The sequence below is a fragment of the Solanum tuberosum genome, unplaced genomic scaffold (assembly GCF_000226075.1).
Source record: "Solanum tuberosum cultivar DM 1-3 516 R44 unplaced genomic scaffold, SolTub_3.0 scf00151, whole genome shotgun sequence".
NCBI lineage: Eukaryota > Viridiplantae > Streptophyta > Magnoliopsida > Solanales > Solanaceae > Solanum > Solanum tuberosum.
The window spans coordinates 812,792-818,575 of NW_006239077.1; the positions used below are offsets into that span (position 1 = coordinate 812,792).

General features: G+C 31.2%; 1 long non-coding RNA gene across 1 annotated transcript; it reads left to right on the forward strand.

The window, feature by feature from the left end:
- The first annotated feature begins 4,322 nt into the window (after positions 1-4,322).
- On the forward strand, positions 4,323-5,784 carry LOC107061621 (uncharacterized). The gene is made up of 3 exons (XR_001474122.1): positions 4,323-4,483; positions 4,730-4,791; positions 5,767-5,784. It is a non-coding gene; the product is annotated as an uncharacterized lncRNA (long non-coding RNA).

The window sequence follows — 5,784 nt, forward strand, 5'->3', positions numbered from 1 at the left end:
AGTTGTTTGATGTATTGTCTTGATATATACCTGCTTTCAATTTTGGTATAGATATCATGGTAGCCTCGACGACCCAATCGGGACTTCTATGCTAGTTGACTATTTATTTATATGAACTCTTGGGAGTAACTGTTTCTTTTATAGATCTGTTGACAGGGGCCTTGCCAGTCGAGTGCTTAGTTTTAAGCCGAGATATACTTGTTTGTTTTCTTGATTGCGTGTGGCTGTCATGCGCTAGTAGCAAATGGTTCAGCAGGGTTGGCTCGGGCCTGAGTTTTGGCATTAGGAGCCAGTTGCCCCCCTTGAGTTTGGGGCGTGACAATAATAGGACACTTCCAAAATTAAGGTGTCTTTATGCAAAAACGGAACAACTTTAGTGGTGACTTTATGTCTTTTCTCTTAATAATATATGATATGATATGATATGATGATGATATAGTCAGACAATCATTATACATTTTTAATCATCATACTTCACCAATTTGTGGATACATTTTTTCCAATCCTCTTGTAAGTCGTTAAACTTCATTTCGAGTGTCAAATAAATTTTATATTCCCCATAAATTTTTCTATTAACATGTTGAATGTTATTTAACTCAAACCAATATGCCCCTAAAAAGGTAACACCAATTTAAATTTATGTAGGATAATAAATACAAAAAACAAAAATAATAAGTAATAATTGAGGACTGTTTCAAACATGTGGTACTTGTTCGCTCTGGTCCACGGTAAGTAGGTGTGGACATGGTATGGTATATACCGAATTATCATATCATATCAAAAAATTTAATATCGTGATTTTGGTATTATGATATTTGGTATGGTATATGTTATACATTTTAATTTTTTGGGTATTCGATAAGGTCTTTGGTATTTAGAAATATCATACCGAAATATCGATACCATATAGAAGTATATAGTTACATAAATAACATATATATTATTAATATACTACTTCTTCTGTCCCTAATTACTTGTCAATTTTTCCTTTTTTAGTTGTCCTTAATTACTTGTCCATTTTGACAAATCAAAAAAGAACAAATTTTTTTTACCTATTATATCCTCAATTAATTACTTTGAAAAAAGTAGAACTTTTTGAAAAAGGTTAAATTTTTAATTCACCCACTTCATAATTAATAGGGGTAAAATGGTAAAGTCATTATATCAATTATTGTTTTCCTAATAGATGTGTCAATTCAAAAGTGGACAAGTAATTAGGGACAGAGGGAATAACAAATATGCAACCTAGTATTAGGGCCCGTTTGGCCATAGATTTCCCAAATAATATTTGGGGGAAAATTTGGCAAATAGTGTTTGTCCATACAATTTGCCATTATTTGGCAAATATTTTTGGCAAATATCCCAAATTCCCAAATACTAGTTTTTTCTAGTATTTGGGCTAAATCTCATTATTTGGGATCTTTTGAAAATTGAAATTTTACACCAAACTTTTATCTTTTACAAAAACACCCTCCATAGTAATGTTTACGTTGTATTACTTAATTTTTTACGTGAACACTAAAGTAGTAATGAAATATTCAGTGAATATGACAGTGATGATATGGTTATTGATGAAAATGATGAACAATCGGGGTCATGGTAGCAAAGTCATGTGCTTTGTCTCTACTTCACAATGTATGGAATGATGCTTGTTGCACTCACTCCAAACTACCACATTGCTCTAGTGTCATGGACACTACTTGTTATTTGTTACAACGAAGATCCAATTGACTTGTAATACAAATTTATGGTTAGTTTTGATAGTTTTTAAACTTATGGGTATAAATCATATTTTTCTGAAAAAGTGAAATATATTTCCCAAATACTATGGCCAAACACATGGTGGAATTTCACCCCAAAATTTTTCACCCAAATAATATTTGCCAAGAATATTTGAAAATCTATGGCCAAACGCTAGCTTAGTATAAACTAAATGCTTAGAAGTTAAAACTTTGACTACTCTATTTTGATTGAAATATATTTGAATTGTAATTGATTAACAAAATGAGTTGTTTGTACTTCATTTTGCATATCTATTTCTACATGTGTATTGCTATAAAATTGAGACATTTTTTTAATTGTCGAAGTCATAATACTCTATTATACGAGTATTTATTAGTCGAAGTTAACCAAATTATGGTTACCGATTTACCATACTGTAGAATACAGAAACCAAACCATTCAGAATTAAATTGATATGGTAAAGATATAATGTTTTAAAAACTGAATACCAAAATTACGATATCAAAATTTTCAAATACCATACATCGTACCATGGCCACCCCTAACGGTAAGATAGCATTTTCTGATTTCTCCAAAATGAAGAATGTACAAAATCCACATGACCATTTCAATAAGTATAATAGACATAAAATCAAAATTCAATGACAAGACGATAAATGATAGCTCTTCAGCAATAATAACACAATTTGTAAGATTTTTTCTGATTTTGTATCCTTTTCATATCTCACATGCTTAAAGCGATGAATTGCCGAATACATTTTCTAATTCAGTTAGGAATGGGTATCTAACATGTCTGTTTAAGGGCAATTTATATTTGTTTTAGGGTATTTTAGATCAAATTGTTATGTGTTATTACCCTAAAAGCTGAGATTTGAGAAGCCACCGCATCACCCTAATCGGCTTTTGTATCTCTGTAAATTCTCCATTCTTCTTCCTCTCTCGGTCATAGACCAAATTGCTATTCTATCATCTTGATTTTTTTTTGGGCATTCTTTTGGGCACCTGCAAAGAATTGTTGCACTAAGAGCTATCACTCGTCATCTTTCTAGCAGAAATCCGTTCAGGAAAAATTAAATTGCAAAGTTATTATCTTCAATTTACTTATAGTTGCATGTGCTTAGTTTTCCTTTCATTTCCTCATGATTTCAATAAAATTTCAAAATTAATTTTGTACTCCATTCAATTTAAATTTCAGGAAAGAGTTACTCTTGCTTAGCTTGTTGCATCCAACTAGCTCGATTCTCATCCTACATTCTCAGTGTGTTGTTGCAACATTAAGGTATTTCCTTTTTTTAGTTGTTCTTTCCTTCTTTCTTCAGATTTGTTTGTGCATACAGATATGGACAGTAAGAAAGGGGAAAAACAAGATGAGAGCTCTTATTTATGAATCTTCCGAATCTATACGAAATTTTGATTTTTATGTTGGTCAAAATCTTAAACAGAATTCGAATTAGGGAAAAAATCGAGATAAAAAGTTTCTCCAGAATTTTTATTTTATCTGACTCACTGCTCATTCATCAGTGCTTAAAAATTGTGTTTCTCAATCCAATTTGATTTTTAAGGTTCCTAAAATTTTGTTTTGAATTTGAGTTTTGTTCTTTTTATTGATATATATGACATAGTGGACCCACAAAATTTCATGTATATTCATCAATTAGTTACTTTATACTAATATAAAGGGAAAATGCATAAGTACCCCAGCCTATGCCCAAAATTCCTGAGACACACCTAACTTTTACTAAGGTCCTATTACCCCCGAACTTATTTTTTAATTAATTTTTTACCACTTTTCGGCTTACGTGGCAATATAAACCAAATAGGTTGAAAGCTTTGTTCAACACGCGCCGGGCCCCATTTTTTCAACTTTCTAAAAAGTAGCTTTTACACTTCCTAAAATTTCAAAAAACTATCCTATTATTTATAATCTACTTTGTTAATATATGTTTAGTTAGTTTATAGATTTTAATGTTTATATATTTTATTTCAAATTTGGGCATGTAAAATTTTGTAAATATTATATATATAATTTTATTTTATTTATAGATAGTTACACTTTTCCAACTTTATCATAATTGTAGGATACTTATAAGACTAGAAGGTACTCTCTAATAGTGCATATAATTATAATTTTATTTTATTTATAGATAAAAAAATATTAAGTATAATCTACTTTGTGAATATATTTTTAGTTAGTTTATAACTTTCAATGTTTATATATTTTATTTCAAATTTGGGCTTGTAAAATTTTGTAAATATTATATATATAATTTTATTTTATTTTATTTATAGATAGTTACACTTTTCCAACTTTATCATAATTGTAGGATACTTTACCCTTATTTAGAAGTGACACTTAAAAAGGACCAACACTGCATCTGCTGATTGTACCAAAGGCAGTACTAATTGTACATTTAAAAGGACCAACACTGCATCTGCTGATTGTACTAAAGGCAGTACTAATTGTACATTTACAAATTGTACATTTAGAGGACCAACACTGCATCTTGTCATTGTACTAAAGGTAGTACTAATTGTACATAATAAAGCCCTCTCTCATTTTCCTTTCACTTTCTCTACAAGTTTCTCAAATTTCTAACCCTAATTTCTCTCCCTCTCGACTCCTCTTTCGACTTCTGAACTCTTCAATGGCGAATCGACCTGTTCTTTACTCTTTTCTGTTTCTCTACATCTCTCTGAAGCTTTGCTGAAGATTTCTGTTTGTCTCGGACGACCTGCGCAGGTTCTTCTTCATGGTTTAACTGAAATTTTAATGGCGACTCCATCTCTTCTTTACTGTTTGTTGTTTGTCTACAGCCTTTAAATCTCTCTCTGAAGCTTTGCTGAAGATTTCTGTTTCTGTCGGACTAATGAATTTTGATTATTGTGATATTGCAACTCATCAATTAAAAAACTCCCAGAAGCTCAGATAAATAAGTATAGATTAATCAGTTTGATTAATTCTTTAGTGTTTTCGGTTTGTCTACAGCCTTTAAATTTCTCTCTGAAGGTTTGCTGAAGATTTTTGCTTGTGTCGGACGACCTGCGCAGGTACTTCTTCATCCTTTAAGCAAAATTTCAATAGCGAATCCATGTGTTCTTTACTGTTTTGTGTTTCTCTACAGCCTTTAAATCTGTCTCTGAAGCTTTGCTGAACATTTCTGTTTCTGTCGGACTAATGAATTTTGATTATTGTGATATTGCAACTCATCAATTAAAAAACTCCCAGAAGCTCAGATAAATACGTATAGATTAATCAGTTTGATTAACGCATTAACCTTGTAAAAGAAATTCTTAACTTTGGTTGAAGCATCATGGAAAAACAGTAATGTACCTGAGCAAGTGTTCCAATTCATAAAGATGGTGGATAGCTATTTTGTGTTCCTACTTGTGCGTTGATAGTTGAACACCCTGCAGTCGGAAGTGACATACTATGTTTAGGATATTTGGATCAATTTGGTGCATGCAAAACGTATAACTGCTTCATGAGTAACTTGAACACATATAAGATACTATTTCTTATGATGCAAATACGCATGATTGTGTATCATGTCATCTGAGGCTCCAGTGTCTACAATCCATTTCAAGCAGGAATAGGATTACCTGCTAGATTTGCACTACTTTGAGAATCTAAAAGCTCATTATGTCCTTGCAATATAACACACATCTTTTGAATTTGTTCAGGTCTTCATGAAACAAGGGATAATAATATGCTATATTCTTTTCAATAATCAAAATCTAACGATGACATTTTAATAGCCATCATTATTAGACGAATTGTTCATTGAGCAGAAGAATGTTGTTATGATATATCATATAATAGTTTAAACTGCATGGTCTGCTTGATAGTGTATTTCAATAGTTTAAAACGCAGGGGAGCTGACACCTTCTCAACTCTGTGCTTTTTGGTAGATAAAGAAAGTATGTTAATTTATGTATCTAAATTGTAGGATAATTCTGCTGATATAAAGGAATCATCATTTGTCATTTAATATGGTTTTTTCCATTTAAAAATTTTTGGACGAGGCATCCTGTAAGGGGCAG